Source organism: Microcaecilia unicolor, chromosome 9 (assembly GCF_901765095.1).
Source record: "Microcaecilia unicolor chromosome 9, aMicUni1.1, whole genome shotgun sequence".
NCBI lineage: Eukaryota > Metazoa > Chordata > Amphibia > Gymnophiona > Siphonopidae > Microcaecilia > Microcaecilia unicolor.
In genome coordinates this window covers 42,341,992-42,362,633 of record NC_044039.1, presented here as the reverse complement: position 1 = coordinate 42,362,633, position 20,642 = coordinate 42,341,992, and the positions used below count along the sequence as shown (strand labels likewise).

Sequence of the window (20,642 nt, the reverse complement as noted above, 5' to 3'; positions counted from 1 at the left end):
AGACCATACAAGTCTGCCCACCAGTACTTCCCGCCTCCCAACCACCAGTCCCGCCTCCCATCACCGGCTCTGGCACAGACCGTATAAGTCTGCCCTCCACTATCCTCGCCTCCCAACCACCAACCCCTCTTCCCCCCACCTGCTCTGCCACCCAATTTTGGCTAAGCTTCTGAGGATCCATTCCTTCTGCACAGGATTCCTTTATGCATATCTCACGCATGTTTGAATTCCGTTACCGTTTTCATCTCCACCACCTCCTCCGGGAGGGCATTCCAAGCATCCACCACCCTCTCTGTGAAAAAATACTTCCTGACATCTTTCCTGAGTCTGCCCCCCTTCAATCTCATTTCATGTACAGATGATGAAGCAGATTCTGATACCATACAGGTTCTTTCTCACATATCAGGGTGAGACGTGTGATCTTGAAAGCTCCACAGTTTTTTTTTCCTTTGGTGGTTCCATTAATGTATCACAACCTATAAAGTTGTTAGCTGTCTTGAATAAATGATGCAAACTATGCTGGACAGTGAACACCTATGAAGTGTTGTAGAGGGTGGATGGACATTATATTATGAAGTAATTTAATGTGGAGTTTTTTTGACTCATGATTAAAGAGGCACGCTCTCTTATTATAAGGTGATTCCTTTGGAAGGAAGTGTTGCCGGTTCTACTGAGGTCTTTTTTTCTCCACAATGTTTCATATATTTAAGTCCATGATTTCCCCTCAACACTTGACTATATTGTAGAAAATTGTGAAGTAGTGGTGATTTATATTCTACATATTCTATATTGTTGGTTAGTAATACTTGAAAATAACTCCCATATCTAATCAGATAAAGCAGGGTCTAATTAAATTGTATAGTCTGTTATGCCATTAATGTAACTTTGTGACATAGTAAATGTCCAGTCCATCCAGTCTGCCCAACAAGGATTCCAGAGTGGAATCTGGCACAGGTTCCACTTCTTTATGATTAAACATTGGTAATATTTAATCTCTAGTTCTCCCTGCCAATTTTGGGGCACAGACCACAGACGTCTGCCAGCACTGCTGCTACTTCCCATCTACTGCAGTTGCTATCGAAGCCCACTCCAGTCTTGATCGTGATCTGGTTTTTGCCATTACGGGTGCTATGTGCATTATATGCATCCAGCTTCTCCTACATCTGCACGCGACGTTGGGATGCACTACCGACTACCTTAAAATCAACATATGATCTCACAGCCTTCCGGAAGTCACTGAAAACCTACTTATTCAATGAAACATATAAAAAGAATCCTTCATAAAGACTTACCATCAAATTTGTATTAGAATCAATCAACACTGAACTACCTAATTTGATTACTCCAATTTTCTGTTATGATTTAATGCTAAACTTTATCCTCACCTTAAATATCTGACATGTATTAATTATCTCTTTATTTCTAATTTTCTTGATATCCTATATACCTTAATGTAATAACACTTTGTTCTTCTGATTCCGTTAATGGTGATCACCATTGCGGCATAATGTAAGCCACACTGAGCCTGCAAAGAGGTCGGAAAATGTGGGATACAAATGCAGCAAATAAATAAAATGTGTCTGTTACCTATGGATTTTCAGGTGGATAGTGCATGTAAAAATCCTCCCAAGCATATCAGTGATATCCATGTAGCGCCAGGATGGAGTTATGGTAGAACAACTAAATATGGGCCTCTTTTATCAAGCCACACTAGCAGGTCCCACGTGGCAATGCCGACAAAGCCCATTTAAGGTGAATGGGTTTTGTCAGCATTACCGCGCCGGAAGCCACTAGCGTGGCTTGATAAAAAAGACCCTATGTGTATAGTGGTGATTTTCAGCCACCATCCATATATCTGAGCAGTTTAATTAAAGCCTGCAAGAAATCAGCCCTGAATTAAACTACTCAGTTATATTCATATATGGGGATAGGCAGCCAGAAAATATTTGTTTTGTGTCATTTTTCTAGCTCTTTTATGGGGATTTTCATTTTATCCATTTTCATTTGGCCATTTTCAAATTTTGCTAGTTTCCGATAACAGCGCACTTTGGAAAATGTGCACACTATGGAGGTAATTCTCTATAGATCATCTAAAAGCAGGTGCTAGGATGATACATGCTAAGCATGAATTCTATATTGGTAGTTGTGCGCATAACTGCTTTTAGAGAATAGTAGCTTAAATTTTGCATTTACACATAGAAACATAGAACATGACGACAGATAAAGGCCATATGACCCATTCAGTCTGCCCATCCTCTGTAACCCCTAATTCTTCCTGTTCCTAATCGATCCCACATGCTTATCCCATGCCTTTTTAAATTCTGGAACAGTCCTCGACTGCACCACCTCCACTGGGAGGCCATTCCACGCCTCCACCACCCTTTCTGTGAAATAATACTTCCTTAGGTTATTCCTAAGCCTAATCCCTCTTAACTTTGTCGTACGCTGTACGCCCCCTCATTCCAGAGCTCTCCTTCATTTGAAAAAGGCTCTCTTCCTGTACATAAATGCCCTTGAGATATTTAAATGTTTCTATCATGTCTCCTCTCTTCCAGCGTATACATGTTGAGGTTCATAAGCCTGTCCCTATCATTTTTGCATTCAAGACCGCTTACTAATTTCGTAGCTGCCCTCTGGACCGACTCCATCCTGTTTATATCTTTCCATAGGTGCGGTCTCCAGAACTGCACGCAGTACTCTAAATGAGGCCTCACCAGAGACTTATACAATGGCACTTGCCTATCACCTCCTTTTTCCTGCTGGTCATGCCTCTCTTTATGCACCCAAGCATCCTTCTGGCTTTGGCAGTCACTTTTTCTACCTGTTTGAAAGCTTTAAGGTCATCAGACACAATCACCCCCAAGTCCCGCTCTTCCTTCACACACTGAAGCACTACACCCCCTGGCCTATACTGTACTGTTCCCTCGGATTTTTGTGACCCAAGTGCATGACCCTGCATTTTTTGGGATTAAACCTTAGTCGCCAAATATCGGTCCATTCCTCTAGCTTCGCTAGGTCTTTCCTCATGTCATTCACACCCTCCAGGGTGTCCACCCTGTTGCAGAGTTTAGTATCATCCGCAAAGAGACAAACCTTACCAGACAGCCCTTCCGCAATATCGCTCACAAAGACGTTAAAAAGAGCCGGCCCTAGGACTGATCCCTGCGGTACTCCACTGACGACCTCCTTTTCTTCACAGCAAGCTACATTTACCACCACCCTCTGTCTCCTACCATTCAACCAATTTTTTACCCAATCCGTTACTCTAGGTCCCACACCGAGGGCACTCAATTTATTTATCAGTTGCCTGTGCGGAACCGTGTCAAAGGCTTTGCTGAAATCCAAGTATACCACATCAAGCGCCCCTCCCACATCCAACTGTTTGGTCACCCAGTCGAAGCAGACAGTCAGATTCGTCTGATACGACCTGCCACTAGTGAAGCCATGCTGCCTCGGGTCTCACATCCATGTAGCTCAAGAAATGTCACAATCCTCCTTTTTAGAAGTTCTTCCAATAGCTTACTCACCACCGAGGTCAGACTGACAGGTCTGTAATTCCCAACCTCTTCCTTACTTCCACTCTTGTGCAAAGGAACCACATCCACCCTTCTCCAGTCCACCAGGACCACTCCAGTTTCTAAGGAAGCATTGAAGAGGTCTGTCAGCGGAGCTGACAGAACTTCTCTGAGTTCCTTAAGCACCCTTGGGTGTATCCCAGCAGGCCCCATCGCTCTGTCTACTTTTAGTTTGGCAAGCTCCTCACGAACACAGTCCTCCGTAAACGGGTCGTGGTCTACCATACATCCATCCCCTTTAGCCTTTGTTTTCTGCAGCCCTACCCCCGGTCTTTCAGTCGTGAACATAGAGCTAAAATAATCATTAAGCAGTTCAGCTTTATCCTTATTATCTTCCACATATTTCTCTCCCTCAGCTTTGAGCCGCACAATGCTATTATGGCACTTCCTCTTGTCGCTTACATATCTGAAAAAGGTCTTGTCCTCCAATTTTACCGTATTAGCTATCTTTTCCTCCATTTGCTGCTTCGCTTTCCTGATAGCTTTTCCAGCACCTAAATATACGTGCTCCCATTTACACCAATGAAAACCTGGTGTAAATCTGCATGCGTAGATTTAAGTACACTGACCTGTACTCTGTAATTTTGTGCAAAATTTTGGAATGCCCACAAAATGCCCATAAACACACCCCTTTTAAACTACATGCGTTTATTTTGAACCGTGCTCTTTACAATTTAGGCACAGTTCTTTATAGAATACGCTTATCAATTTCCACGCATAAATTGTGATAATTGACAATTAGTATTCATTATCGCTTGTTACATGCTGTTAAAATTGTTGATTGGCATGTTACGCCAATTAAGTTACGTGCGTATTCTGTGCAGAAATCTATGCGCCATATATAGAATCTGCTCCTTTATGTTATAAAGTAGGCTTAAAATTGTGCCTTTTTCAACTTCTCATATATATGTCCAGTCTATGGCTATTGAAATACGGGCACCTAAATGGAATCTGGGCATCCAAATACCATTATGGAATAGGCTCTCATCATGGTGATAGCAGACCCAAAGTAAATGTATAGGCTATCCATATAGCAGCTGAATACAGGGAAAAAGGCAGCAGTAAGCAGCAAACATACGTGGAGGGGCATTTTCAATATGACGACTAAGTCCGACTTTGGATGATTTGCTCAAAATTCTAGAATCTGAATAGCAAATATAGCCATTTTCAAAACAACAAAAACGTCTATCTTTTCTTTTTGAAAATGGCCACGTGCTAGATGTTTTTGTGCTCTATGCATTTATCTTTTTTGTCCATTTTCGGAAAAAAAATTTATCCAAATTAAAAACACACAAAATCAAGCCATTGAGATGTAGGAGCCAGCATTTAGTAGAGTGGTCACACAGACATACCAGAAGAGCAGTGGAACACCCTACAAGGCACTGCAGCGAACTTCACCTAAAAGCTCCCAGGTACACCTCTCACCTTTGCTCCCTTATATTGTATATTGAGCCCTCCAAAAACCTACTATACTCAACTGTACACAACTGCAATATCCCTTGTTGCTGCAGGTGTCACCTATATGTGGGTACAGTAGGTTTTTGGTGGGTTTTGGAGGGCTCACTCTTTCCACCACAAGTAACAGCTAGAGTGGATTATGGGCCTGGCTCCCCTTCTCCATAGTGAACTGCATCCACCACTAGACTACTCCAGGGACCTGCTTGTTGCTTTACTAGGACTGGCTATAAAATCAGAGACTGTCACAGAGGCTGGTATGTACTGTTTCTTTCACATCCCTGGCGGGTGGGAAGGGGTCAGTGACCTCTGGAGGAGTAAGAGGGGGTCGTTCCTTTATTCCTCCAGTGGTCATCTGGTCATTTAGGGCACTTTTTTGTGGCTTAGTCATTATTGAAACAGGTCTAGCTCAAAACGTCTTAGTTTTATATCTGGAAGTTTTTGCTTTGTTCCATTATGGCTGAAAAACGTCCAGGTCTTATGAACACCCAAATCCCACTTTTAACATGCCCCCGACATGCTCCCTTGAGATTTAGATGCACTGCAGATGAATTGCACAGAAAAACGTCTGGAAAATGGGTTTAGAAAATACCAATTTGGACGTCTTGGTGAAAAAAAACGTCCAAATGCTGCTTTATGCCACTTTTTAGACATTTTTCTCTTTTGAAAATGAGCCCCATAGTTACACAGTAACCTAAGGAAATACTTCTTCATGGAAAGGGTGGTGAATTCGTGGAACAGCCTCCCAGTGGAAGTGGTGGAGATGAAAACAGTATCTCAATTCAAGAGAGCTTGGGACAAGTACATAGGATCTCTAAGGGAGTGATAGGGAGAATAGATGGCATGGATGAGCAGACTGTACCTAAGTATTGCCATACTGGCACAGACCAAAGGTCCATCAAGCCCAGCATACTGTTTCCAACAGTGGCCAATCCAGGTCTCAAGTATCTGGCAACATTCCAAAAAAGTACAAAACATATTATGCTGCTAATCCTAGAAATAAGCAGTGGATTTTCCTCAAGTCCATTTTAATAATGGTCTATAGACTTTTCCTTTAGGAAGCCGTCCAAACCTTTTTTAAACTCTGCTAAGCTAACCGCCTTTACCACATTCTCTAGCAGTGAAGTCCAGAGTTTAATTACATGTTGATTGAAGAAAAATTTTCTCTGATTCATTTTAAATTTACTACTTTGTAGTTACATTGCATGCCCCCTAGTCCTAGTATTTTTGGAAAGAGTAAACAGACGCTTCACATCTACCTGTTCCACTCTACTCATTATTTTATAGACCTCTATCATATCTCCCCTCAGCTGTCTTTTCTCCAAGCTGAAGAGCCATAGCCGCTTTAGCCTTTCTTCATAGGGAAGTCGCCCCATCCCCATTATCATTTTCGTCGCCCTTCTCTGCACCTTTTCTAATTCCACTGTATGTTTTTTGAGATGCGGTGACCAGAATTGAACACAATATTCGAGGTGCAGTCGCACCATGGAGCGATACATAGGCATTATAATGTCCTCATTTTTGTTTTCCATTCCTTTCCTAATAATACCTAACATTCTATTTGCTTTCTTAGCCGCCACAGCACACTGAGCAGAAGGTTTCAACGTATCATCAATGACGACACCTAAATCCCTTTCTTGGTCGGTGACTCCTAACGTGGAACCTTGCATTACGTAGCTAAAATTTGGGTTCCTCTTTCCCACATGCATCACTTTGCAGTTGCTCACATTAAACGACTGGATAGGCCTTACGGTCTTTGTCTGCCTACATTTTCCTATATTTATGTTTCTATGTAAATACTGGCAGATAAAGACCTGTAGGATCCATTCAGTCTGCCTAACAAGATAGCCCGGGTTGTATTTGGCACTTTTTCTCGATTAAACACCGGCATACTTAATCTCTGTTTCTCCCTACCAATTCTGGGGTACAGACTGTAGAAGTCTGCCCACATCGATCCTACATATTCTGCACTGTTGATTATCTCTACAGAGGCACTGAATAAACGTATTTTTTAAAAATGCCACAGCTAGCATTAAAATAAAAAGAAACACACTTTTGAAAACAGACCTGCGATTTGCTCCACAGTTGAACTGACTGCTTTAGAGAGGGCAATGTGTCTGCTGCATGTCTTCTATTCTCATGACAGCAGGCTGACCAGAATGCGTGTGATGTATCAGCACTTCACACCTACACTATCCTGCTCTCAAGGCAGGGACAGACAGAGCGCTCTGTCAGCTAGTACAGACAGGTGTTAATGAGAGAACAGCAGGCTGAGCCAAGCCATGGACAAAAACACACAGGAAGGGAAAGGTATAGAGATGAATAGCACCTACAGGATGCAAAAACGGACAGGGCTGGATTCAAGATGCCGGTGTCCACAGGCAGGGCTGGAGAGTAATATGGAGGAGAGGTTCCTCCAAACTGAATCAGGCTCCTGTATAGCCCTGGAATTTGGTACCTTCTACATTTGGCAGCTGCCTATGTCTTTTATATTTATTTATTTGTTGCATTTGTATCCCACCTCTTTGCAGGCTCAAAGTGGCTTACAATACATCACGAGTAGTGGAAGAATGTTAGTAATAAACAGTTAGTATTGCATGTTATTGAGAGAGTAGTGGATGCTTGGAATGCCCTCCCTCGGGAGGTGGTGGAAATGAAAACGGTAACGGAATTCAAACATGCGTGGGATGAGCATAAAGGAATCCTGTGCCGAAGGAATGGATCCTCAGGAGCTTAGTCAAGATCGGGAGGCGGGGCTGGTGGTTGGGAGGCGGGGATAGGGCTGGGCAGACTTATACGGTCTGTGCCAGAGCCGGTGGTGGGAAGCGGGACTGGTGGTTGGGAGGTGGGGATAGTGCTGGACAGACTTGTACGGTCTGTGCCAGAGCCGGGGTTGGGAGGCAGGGCTGGGGTGGTGAGGATAGTGCAGGGCAGACTTATACGGTCTGTGCCCTGAAGAGCATAGGTACAAATCAAAATAGGGTATACACAAAAAGCAGCAAATATGAGTTATATTGTTGGGCAGACTGGATGGACCGTGCAGGTCTTTTTCTGCCGTCATCTACTATGTTACTATATTGGTCAGCATGATAAGAAAAGCGAAGTAGTAGTATACAAGCAGATATTAGGAGTCAGTTCTAAAATTAAATAGGCGAGTTGTGCATATTCACTTGGGTTGATCTTTTTGGTATGCTCTTTCAAAGAGATGGGTCTTCAGTAGTGCGCGGAAGTTCGCTATTTCGTATATCGATTTCAAGTTGCTCAGCAGTGCGTTCCATAACTGTGTGCTCAAGTAGGAGCAGTTTGACGCATGCATTAATTTGTATTTCATTCCCTTGCAACTGGGGAAGTGCAGATCAAGGAATTTGCGGGATGATCTTTTGGACATAGACATGAACAAAGTGAGAGGGTAGACACAAGAAGAGAGCACATTGTGAATGTGTGTGTGGGGGGGGGGGGGGGATCTGAAAGGACAGCACAATCATACATCCTCTAATGATGGCAGGAAGAACCAGATTACTTAACAACAGGATCTAATATGGATCCACAGCTGAAAGCACCTCCTCAGCTCACTCAAGGGACTCACCGGCAGGGCTCCCACTTAAAAATATATATGTTTATCCACTCCTACCCTAGCTGATATAAAATTTAACCATCTTTCTAACCTCATATGCACGTCTCCTTAGTCACCTTATTTTCTAACTCTTCTTATTCTCTTATTTGTTCCATCTTTGCTTATACCCTCCACTGTCAATTAAATGTGCTATTACATATTGTATTGGCATTGTAAGTAGTATACTATGCCATACTTTCTATTGTTATTTCAATACTTTTACTGCTGTAATTGCCTATTGCTCATGTTTGATTTATTCTTACTGTACACTGCCTTGAGTGAATTCCTTCAAAAAGGTGGTAAATAAATCCTAATAAATACATAGAATTATTGAGATCCTCTAATCTTATGTCACTAACACCAAAGTTCAATTTAAACCCAGAGCTTAAAAATGAATACATCATTTTCTTATTCCCATCACTCTACCTCATAACCTTCTTTGTTCTCCAGCTAGGTACCTGCCTGATGTCTGAAATCTGATCAGCCTCAAGGGTGAAACACAACCTGACAAGTAAAATGTTACATGCTCTGTGGGAGGATTACTTTTACTTTACATACTCTTTGGTGTCAGTCGTGAGAAAACTCAGAACCTGTCCTGTTTCCTGCACGTTCTGTTTTATAGGACTGACAGCCACAGGGGCTACCCTCTGTGCCACGGCACGGACCGGCTACTGGATGTGAATACCCACAGGACCACTGGAGAGCAAGGCGCATGAACAGCATGCCTGTGAAGAGGAGAGCTGGGTGGTGGAAGAGTCGTTATTCCCTCCAGTGGAGAGAGGGCTCCTGTAAGTACCAAAATGGCAAGTGGATAGGCTCTATCTCAGGCACCATCAGAGTCTCCAAAGATCAGAAAAGGTGTACAGAGGGAGCAGACAATTTTGGACCGGAGATAAATGGACAGAATTAAGGAAGCCTAACAGGGGATGTTGGTGTTGAGGATGTGAGTGTGCAGGATATCTATCTACAGACAGAACAGAGACAAACAAGAGAGGTTTAGCTAGAATGCTGGAAAACAAAATTTGTTCAGAACAGTAAAGAGGAACAATCTCATTATCCCTTTAAGATCTGTTATCTGCTGTCCTTTCCTGCCAAACAACTGATTTTGTCCTCCTGATAAACAGGCAGTGTCGAGGTACTGCGACATTCTACAGCAGAAAAGCACAGAATACAGCACAGAGAATTAGTATTCCAAAGCAAGCTGCCGAACTGTTGTGTAATAATAGGAGAAGGCTACCCTGTTGCAGGAGAGGTCCTGTTTCAGCGAGAAGTAGCATAGTGCAGAGTTCTGGCGGCACTCGCCTTTTCCCAGGGTCAAGACAGATTCTTTTCACAGGCCTCCCAGACAGACTGGCTGGACAGCACTTGCACAAGAAGTCAATCTATAGTGTTTGAATGGGAGGGGATCCAATAGGGTACTGGGTAGACAACAGTGGGGGGGGGGGGGGGTCTCATAATGATTATGAAAACTGTTTTCATAGCCCATGTAAATGAACAGTTCATGGGGAAGTGTTGAATATGCCGACCTTGCAGGCAATTTTCAAAGAACACAATGTTATTCTATAACAGGGCAGTTATGTTATGCAGGGCCACATTATGGAGTTCTTTTACTAAGCCACAGTAAGAAGTGGCCTGCGGTAAGGTGGGTGCGTGTTTTTGGCACTCGCTGGGCCATATTTTACCACAGCTGGGATAAAAGGCTTTTTAACATGGGGCAGTAAATGGCCGTGCACTAAAATTAAAAGTAGCGAGGGGCTATTTACTGCCTGAGCCCTTACTGCCATCCATTAACCTAGCGGTAAGGGCTCACGGGCTACATGTGCGGTACTCATGCAGCGTGTACCAATGTAGCTGTGCTACTGATTACCAACAGGAATGCCCCCCACGGTAGAAAATAGAAAATATTTTCCACCACGGGAAACAGCACGCACCAACTTTGAAATTACAGCTGGGTGGGTGCGCTAACCGGGTGGTAGTGCCCTACCACCACTTTGTAAAAGGGCCCCTATGACTTTTCTGGCCCATTGGCACTTTTGTGGTTTCTCCCTCAGTGGCAATTCATATATCACTGAGCTTTTGATTTAAATTGTATGTATATTATATTTGTATTTGACATGTATTTGTATTCTATTTATTTTTATTCTTTCGGATTTAAAAAAAAAAATGAAAACATTTACTTGGGACCTCGGCACTAATGGATAAGTCTGTCCTGATGTTATGGAACACTAGCACATATGTGCATCTACTGTACATATATGCACAGAAGTGCAAGAGCAGCATTCTCTAATGTAGGTGTCTACAGTAAGGCACAATTCTACATGTATGCACATACAATTTAGGAACGCCCATAAACATGCCCCCAAATAGTTATGTGCATTAGGATTTTCCCAATTAGAGCCAATTGGTGCTGATAATTGGTTATCATTCAATTATCAACACTGATTGTCTTGTTATTCAATTAAGTTACGCATGTTCAATTGGGCGCGTGACCAATTTAACGTGCAGAACTCTAGGCACCATAAATAGAATTTGGCATCAGTGTAATCGTATTTCCTCCTGACCAAGCTAAAATCTTTTATGAAGAATCTTTTTGGTGCAGTTGAATTTACCTGTGCTGAGAACGTACATATTTAGGGGGGGGGGGGGCTGAGCCATTCTACCCATTTAACCACTGTTTTTCATGTACATAAATTCTGATCAAGCCTTTGAAAATTTAACCTTTTAAAAATCTATGTGCTGACCAGATATTGGCTTTATGTCTGTTTAGGCAGAATAAACATGTATCGCTTGACCAAAGATCTGTTTTCTAACTCTACTAATGTTTTATATACCGCCATTTTCCCAATTAGGATTCATTAACAATCTAGATAACCTGCTTCACTGGTCATATCACTGTAGAAAGAGAACACTGGAGATAGATATAAAGTGACCTCCTGGTCTTGTTGAACAGCTCCTGTGCCCAGCTTGGTTTGATCATCTTTTTCACCAGAGCAAAAAAAGAGGGATATTAAACTCGCAAAACATTTTGCGTCTTCTGCAGGGCCAGTGTTAGGGGGGTGCAAACAGAGCAATTGCCCTGAGCCCCCATGCTACAGGGGCTCCACACACCTGAGAGATTTGCAAACAAAGGAGGCAGTGAATGCAAATGTATCTCATGCATATTCATTGTGAATATCCAAAAAACCTGAATGACTGGGTGTGTCCCGGGGACTGGGTTGAGAACCACTACCCTACTACATTTCTACCTTGGCTGTCGGCATAATTAACATACTGGCCCTGATCTTCTGTCTGCTCCTATGATTTGACTTCAACTCGTTTAAGGAAAGAGGGCTCACATTGTGCTTCCCATTTCCAGTCATCACAGAGGCTGCTCATACTGGTTGCATGCAGTACAGTTTTCTGCTGTTCCCTTAAGGCAGTTGTGGTGGGAACATAAGAGAATCCATATTAGCCACACACACAGGTTCTCATTTTGATTAGACCTCTTAGTAAAGAAGTTCCCAACCACAACTGTGGCCAAAAGTCCCAAAAATGGCTGGAGAACTCAATGAGGCGCATTTGTAAGATGGGAGTCTCTCATTTGCTCCCTCACTAGAACTAATCTGAGCTCCCTAGATTGCTCTATTAATTATTCACTATGAATACAATTGAACCCAAGACTTGACCTAATGTCTTATGCACAGATCAGCTTTCCAATAGAGTATCAATGTTGGTTACTGCAATTACAATCATGTGATGACCCTTCAGGTTCATGCTGCCAGGGAGACAGATTAAAACACAGAGAAAGAGTGATGCCTTTCCTTTATAAGGGTCAAACCAGGGACAAAGCCACTGGCACGCCTAGGAGGACATGAGTCCATCCATTTTTGCCTCAGGCCCACCCAGCAGCAGTGCACTATTTGTGTAGCTGGTAGGGATCCTCAAGTCGCGCCACCTGAAGATTCAGCAGCCTGATGACCCCCTTCAGAAAACCACAGCAGTCAGTAGCAGTGCTATGATGCCAATGCTGGCACCAACACCACAGGCATGCTTGGGTCTTGCACATGCTCAGTTCATGCATGAGAACTGAGCATGTGCTGGGTGCCATTGTTAGTGGCTCAGAGCACTGCTGCTATTGTTATGGTTTCTTAAGGGGGTCACCAGCTAAGGCATTTAATCTTTATGTTGGGGGGAGAGCGGGGGCAGCAATGGAGCAGATGAGGAGGAGAGGAAAGGAAATTAATGCAAACCCAACCTACCCATTGGCCCACTCAAAAATTGCCTTCTGGCTATGCCACTTAGACAAACCATGCTTTATTGTCACAATTTCTAAAACATATCTTGATATTAAAGATGCAGGTTCAGGTCTTCTATCCATTGGGACAAATGGTGTCAGGAGAGATGGCTGTCACTAAAATGGTGACTCTTCACTCCTGCTGGCCAATAGAGCAATGCTGAGTATTACATGTGAAGGAAACTTTTCTCTACTACTCCAGACTGGTGAGGAATACTGTGTCACCCAGGCACGCAGTCTGGGATGGAAGCAGGGGATGGGGGGCTGTACAAATTGGGAAAAATAGGTGTAGCAGAACTACTACTACTACTACTACTATTTAGCATTTCTATAGCGCTACAAGGCATACGCAGCGCTGTACAAACATAGAAGAAAGACAGTCCCTGCTCAAAGAGCTTACAATCTAATAGAAGCCTCAGAAGTGTGTACTCTATGTTCACAAAGAGGAAATTCCAGGAGTCCTTCTGCCTAAGATAAATCCAGCTATTAAATGACAATTGAAGCTGGTCTTTTCTGTCATAGGGCAGGCATTTACCCCTTTCCAAACTGGAGTGAGCTATAAATGGGGCTCTGCTGGCAAGAGCCCATGTCTTCTTTCCACAAGGAATCTGAAGAAGTGAGAGAGAGGTTGACTGAGCCCACAGCTGAAGCTAAGGGTGCTGCTACAGGGAAGGGCCTGTCACCCAGGTGCATCCCCACTCTGTACCAAAGAGGACTTTGTGCTACAGTGGGAAGGGACCTGTCACCCAAGTGCATCCCTTGCCTCGCAGTTCAAGAGTTCCTGAAATATCTTTGAAAACTGTTTTTACACTTGCATCCTTTGGGAGAAGAGAAAGTAAATCCCCTTAAGCATATCTTCAGCTAGGTGATATACTCCTCACCTCTAAAGGGCTGAAGGAACTGAGGTGTTTTGTGTCCAGAGTACAATAATTCACTAAAGACCATTAACCTATCTGAAGGGGAAGCTACTGTCTCTCCACAGAAAATGAAGGTGGCCACCTAGGGACCAGCCAAGAGGAGAATAAAGAAGATAGCGTTAAGGGACACTTCAAATCTAAACACTCAATCACATGTTATCCTTTAAACATCCATTTATATATTCAATTTTTATTGTGTATACTTATCTTGGTGATCACCTTAATAGAGGTATTTTTATGTAAAAAAAACATTTTCATGCCTTTTTGCTTTTTGATTTACTTTAGTTTAGGCCTTGAGCTCTGTCTCCCCTTATCTATAAGGATCCTTTATCTTCACTTCTGTGTCCTGCTCAGACATTTTTTCTATATCTTCTCCCTACTTAAAGCAATATACATCCCTATACTGTACATTTCTTTTCTGCAGTGTCTCTGGTACTACCCTTACCTCTAGTGAGGTTATTTAAAAATGTCTGGCACAGTGCTTACAAAACCTTTTTGCACTGCAACCCCATGGTTGCAGTTGCAACTATCTCCTGATCTAGACAAGCTGTGTCAGAATGGCACATCTATGTACTTCCAGGGTCACTGGGTCACACTCACAACTCCAAACACAGTGTGTGGAACCCCATTTGGGGGTGTCGATCCACAGTTTGGGAAGTCCTGGTCCAGAAGCTTCTCCATATGGATCTTTGGAAGCTGTGCTAATTGTTTTTAATGTTGCGACAATAAAGTGAGTATAAAAGAGAGGGTTCCAAGTACACCAGGAAACAGGAAACAGAAAGCACAAGTGGTCCTCCACTTGTTTCCTGTGACAATAAAGTAAGACATTTTTTTTCCAAGACAAGTGCAGCCCCCTTTTTGGTTGCTCTGTTTCCATTCTTTGGCCTTGTATACATATACGTTCTGCAGAGAGACAGCATAGTATACCATCTGCTCTGTTCCCTTCTCTGCTGGCTATAGCCAGGAGGGTAGGCAGTGATTAGCAAGCTAGACCAATGCCAAGATCTTCATCTAGCACGAAGATGCAATGTCAGTGCCAGAGGCAATGTTTAGGAGACCAAGTGCAAATTCTGCCTGTCAGTGGCAGACTAAGGGCACTGGCCAGAGACACAAGGTGATAAGCATTGTGGGAACAACCTGCTAGTTGTTTAAAAAAGGGAAGAGAAGAGAGTCAGGAGAATTTCAGAAGACATCATGAAGAAAGCTATAGGGTAGATATTCAGCCAGTGGTGCTCAGCGTTTGGCTGACTGTCACCAGTATTATCCCCAGAAGTCCAACAGCAGGTCAAATCTGGGCTCCAGCACGGAATGTCCAGGTATACGCAGGCGATGAAAACATAGCCAGTTAAGTGAGATATTCAGCACTTAATTGGCTATGCTGAACTGCACAAAGATAGGCAGGGCCACCAAGAGGGGGAGCAAAATTCCCCGGGCCCGGCCTCCAAGAGGGGGCCCAGTGCCAGCAAGCTTCTTTCTTCCTGCCTGCTTCTGGGTCTGTCTCTCTCCTGCTTCTGCATGCCAGGACCTGGATGATTGCGATATTGTGTTAATGCAATAATCCGGGTCCCCACATGCAGGAGCAGGAGACAACAGAAGCAGCTTAGTCCATAACCATTTTTAGATGTCACAGAAGACTTATTCAACTGTGATAGGGACCAGAGCTCAAATTGTGCCAGGTGTTGTACTCTACCCAGTACCTGCAGGTATGATGGAGATTCCTCACTATTCCATTTCTGTAACATAAGTTTGTGCATCAGAAAAACTTTGCTCATAAAAAGTATTTTTTCACCTTTAGAGATCTACCTAACAGCTTAAACACAATAATTTCCAAGACCACTGGATCTTCCCTCTTAATACATTGTTCTATCAGAGTAAAAACTGTTTCCAAATCATCAAAAGGTGGGGACATTCCAAAAAGGAGTCCTTTGCCCACGTTAGACAACAGTGATCTGTCCACAGTTTCATTTGCAGCCATGTGTTCTAGTAAGGTATACAAGGTAAATAAGACTTCTTATAATTTTGCAGTAACCACTTCTGGTCCTGCATTGCCTTCTTAAGAAAAGTTGGACTATAAGTCTAAATAACAAGGTAAAATCTGGACTGGATTAGCTTGTTTTTTATGACATGGAGCTAGGTGGCAATCCTATACTATTTGTGAGGCCTCTGGTCTCTGAACCATGAAGAAAGTCACTTCAGACAATAATAGAAAGAACAAACATCCAAAACCAAAAAATATATTGAGGTCACTTTTCACCATCTCACAGACGAGATATCCATTCAAAACCATTTAACTGGCCAGGAACAGCACCTGGCTGTTACTTATCTGGCTATCCGGTGATATTCAGTGGGCAGGACCAGCCCAAGGCAAGATGCCGCCTGAGGGGGAGCTAGGATGCCACTGCCCCCAAAGACTGAGATGCCACTCCCTACCCCATACCGAGATGTCTCCCCCTCCTGGGCCGAGATGCTGCCCCCTTCCTACCTCCAGCCTGTTTATGGTGTTGTTTTGTCACGTTCCAAACCCGGCACCCACCTTGTCCCTTTACTGCGGCTGCCTAAGCCTTTGACGAAACAGGAAGTTACAGCAGAGAAGGAAGAGATGGGTGCTGGTGGCAGGGCAGTGTATGGGAATCACTGTCACTGCGGGGTTTGGAACGTGACAAAACAGGTAAATGCCGCAAAGGGGGAGATGCCGCTTCTGAAGAGTGCTGCTTGAGGCCCCCGCCTCAGGTGGCCTAATGGTCAGGCCGCCCGTCAGCGGGAGATAGCCAGCTGTCTCTTGCTGAATATTGCTGGTTAGCACCTAGCAGATAGGCTGGTTATATCATGCAATATAACCAGTTATCCACTGATTTTCAGGTCATCACCAGCCACGTTTGGTGGCCAAATTTGGATGCATCAATGGCTGGAACATCTTCGGCCAGTTCCAACTTAACCGACCAGCTCTGAATATCAGCTTGGCTGGTTAAGTTGGAACCAGTCAAAAATAAACCGGATATTCAATGCTGGTCACCAGAAAGGAACTCAGCTCTGACTGCGGGAAGCAGCCCGGCTATCTCCTGTGGGCTGAATATCGAGTCCATAGTTTGGCTTGCTGAAAATCCATGTAGAAACTGTAAATGGTAATGTTTCCACGTGGAGGGTAACTTTAAAAGGGGCACCTAATTTAAGCATGTTTTCAGACACCTATTTTAGGACAACTTTAGAAACCACTAGAGTACCAGGCAGAAATTGTGCCTATATTGCAGGCATGGACATACATACAGTGGTGGAAATAAGTATTTGATCCCTTGCTGATTTTGTAAGTTTGCCCACTGACAAAGACATGAGCAGCCCATAATTGAAGGGTAGGTTATTGGTAACAGTGAGAGATAGCACATCACAAATTAAATCCGGAAAATCACATTGTGGAAAGTATACGAATTTATTTGCATTCTGCAGAGGGAAATAAGTATTTGATCCCCCACCAACCAGTAAGAGATCTGGCCCCTACAGACCAGGTAGATGCTCCAAATCAACTCGTTACCTGCATGACAGACAGCTGTCGGCAATGGTCACCTGTATGAAAGACACCTGTCCACAGACTCAGTGAATCAGTCAGACTCTAACCTCTACAAAATGGCCAAGAGCAAGGAGCTATCTAAGGATGTCAGGGACAAGATCATACACCTGCACAAGGCTGGAATGGGCTACAAAACCATCAGTAAGACGCTGGGCGAGAAGGAGACAACTGTTGGTGCCATAGTAAGAAATGGAAGAAGTACAAAATGACTGTCAATCGACAAAGATCTGGGGCTCCACGCAAAATCTCACCTCGTGGGGTATCCTTGATCATGAGGAAGGTTAGAAATCAGCCTACAACTACAAGGGGGGAACTTGTCAATGATCTCAAGGCAGCTGGGACCACTGTCACCACGAAAACCATTGGTAACACATTACGACATAACGGATTGCAATCCTGCAGTGCCCGCAAGGTCCCCCTGCTCCGGAAGGCACATGTGACGGCCCGTCTGAAGTTTGCCAGTGAACACCTGGATGATGCCGAGAGTGATTGGGAGAAGGTGCTGTGGTCAGATGAGACAAAAATTGAGCTCTTTGGCATGAACTCAACTCGCCGTGTTTGGAGGAAGAGAAATGCTGCCTATGACCCAAAGAACACCGTCCCCACTGTCAAGCATGGAGGTGGAAATGTTATGTTTTGGGGGTGTTTCTCTGCTAAGGGCACAGGACTACTTCACCGCATCAATGGGAGAATGGATGGGGCCATGTACCGTACAATTCTGAGTGACACCTCCTTCCCTCCGCCAGGGCCTTAAAAATGGGTCGTGGCTGGGTCTTCCAGCACGACAATGACCCAAAACATACAGCCAAGGCAACAAAGGAGTGGCTCAGGAAGAAGCACATTAGGGTCATGGAGTGGTCTAGCCAGTCACCAGACCTTAATCCCATTGAAAACTTATGGAGGGAGCTGAAGCTGCGAGTTGCCAAGCGACAGCCCAGAACTCTTAATGATTTAGAGATGATCTGCAAAGAGGAGTGGACCAAAATTCCTCCTGACATGTGTGCAAACCTCATCATCAACTACAGAAGACGTCTGACCGCTGTGCTTGCCAACAAGGGTTTTGCCACCAAGTATTAGGTCTTGTTTGCCAGAGGGATTAAATACTTATTTCCCTCTGCAGAATGCAAATAAATTCATATACTTTCCACAATATGATTTTCCGGATTTAATTTGTGATGTGCTATCTCTCACTGTTACCAATAACCTACCCTTCAATTATGGGCTGCTCATGTCTTTGTCAGTGGGCAAACTTACAAAATCAGCAAGGGATCAAATACTTATTTCCACCACTGTACATATATATATGATCTATCCACGCACCACCCAAACTATGCCCTTGTATATGCCTACCTCAGCAAACCAGGGGTGTAGCCGGACTTCAGCGGGAGGGGGGTCCAGAGCCTGAGGTGAGGGGAAAAAGGAAAGGGAAATGGGACTTGATATACCGCTTTTCTGAGGTTTTTGCAACTATATTCAGGTACTTATTTTGTACCAGGGGCAATGGAGGATTAAGTGACTTGCCCAGAGTCACAAGGAGCTGCAGTGGGAATCGAACTCAGTTCCCCAGGATCAAAGTCCACTGCACTAACCACTAGGCTACTCTTCCTCCACTCCACTCCTGTGGTGGAGGGGCACATTTTAGCCCCCCCCCCCCCCGCCGCCACTACTATCTTTGACCCCTCCCCCCCCGGTACCAACCCTTTCGACTCCTCCTTCCTGCCGCCGCCAACCCACCCCCAACGGCAACAGCGAGGGAGGGTTGGTGGCAGGAGGGGGGTCGAAGGGGTTGGCGATGGGGGGGCCAGGGTCAAATCTACAGGGGCCCATGCCCCCGTGGCCCCAAGTAGATACGCCCCTGCAGCAAACTAGATGCCATCATGTCAAAACTCATACTTTTACGCCGGTTGATATTTTATAAGAGACCACATACATTGATAAAGACTTCAAAAAATTATCTCTTTACAGTCATGCCTGCCGTATATGCCTTTGGGGACAGGACGTAAAATCCTTAATATGTTCTTAGTGCACACCAACAGGCTAACACAAAATGTGTTAAAGCACTCTGTATTATTTTGCCTGCATGTTATCTATTTTTAAAATATTTTTAGGAGGGGGTGTGTCATGGTTGGGGAGTGGGTATTCATTCATTATCCGGCTGGCGTGTTATGATTAGCACATGCTAACTGGATAATGAAGGGTTAACACAGCAGCACTTAGTGCGTCCCAAATAAGAGGCATTAAGAGCTCCCGTGTTAATTGTTGCAGATACCACATGCTAAAAGGAACATTAGCGCATGACCTGTAAAAAAAAAAAAAAAGTCCTACAAAGTGCCATGTTAAATCTGGGCTTAGCAGATGGCAAAATCCTGCGTTAGAATACTCTAAGCCCACATTTTACTGCACTTTAGTAAAAGGACCCCTTGGTGATAAATGCATAAGTTATTCATTCAGTAGCTGATTTTTCCTGCTGATCCCTGGCCCACCCCAAACCACATTCCATTTGAAAATAAATAACTTTAACTGTTTAACAATTTAAGTAGTCAGAGTTTTCCATTTACATGCTACCGATGAAAGAAAAACACAAGGGGCTGGCAACTGGCAACCACTTAAGTGTTTTTAAATATCACCTAACTGACTGCACCAAACCTTTGACTCCGACTCCTCTATTTTTCTATTGTCTGTCTCCAACTCTGACTCCAGCTTGGACTCCCACTCCTATTGATATTATGCTTTATTTTTTTTATTTTTTTTTGTTCTAGTTCTAAAGTACTGGTAAATATAACGTTAGATCCAGCACAAAAATATAAAATGATACATTTGCCATATGTTATAATGTAGTAATTATTTTTATTTTGAAGTTGGAGTCGGTAATGAAAGAGATATTTGTATGCCTACTGCCTCCATTATATGCAAATCTCTATTCATTAGGGGTATCCTGACAACCTGACCTGTTGGTGGCCTTCAAGGACTGGAAGTGAAAGCCAAGGACCTAGACCAGTGATTTCCAAACCTGGTCCTGTAGGTACCCTAGCCAGTTAGGTTTTTAGGATACCCACAATGAATATTCATTCATTTGCATGCACTACCTCCACTGTATGCAAATCTCTCTCATGAATATTCATGGTGCATATCCTGAAAACCTGACTGGCTGGGGTGCCTCCAGGACAAGGTTTGGGAACCACTGCCCTAGACTGAGGTCACTGATGTTAACAAGCCTGTATGGTAGAATGTGCAAGGGATGCATAAA

General features: G+C 43.8%; 2 protein-coding genes across 2 annotated transcripts in view; one reads left to right on the top strand and one right to left on the bottom strand.

The window, feature by feature from the left end:
• CACNA2D4 (calcium voltage-gated channel auxiliary subunit alpha2delta 4) overlaps positions 1-20,642 on the bottom strand; it is a 531,111-nt gene that overhangs the window by 175,689 nt on the left and 334,780 nt on the right.
• LRTM2 (leucine rich repeats and transmembrane domains 2) overlaps positions 1-20,642 on the top strand; it is a 72,484-nt gene that overhangs the window by 34,814 nt on the left and 17,028 nt on the right. The gene's annotated exons all lie outside the window — the stretch shown is intronic.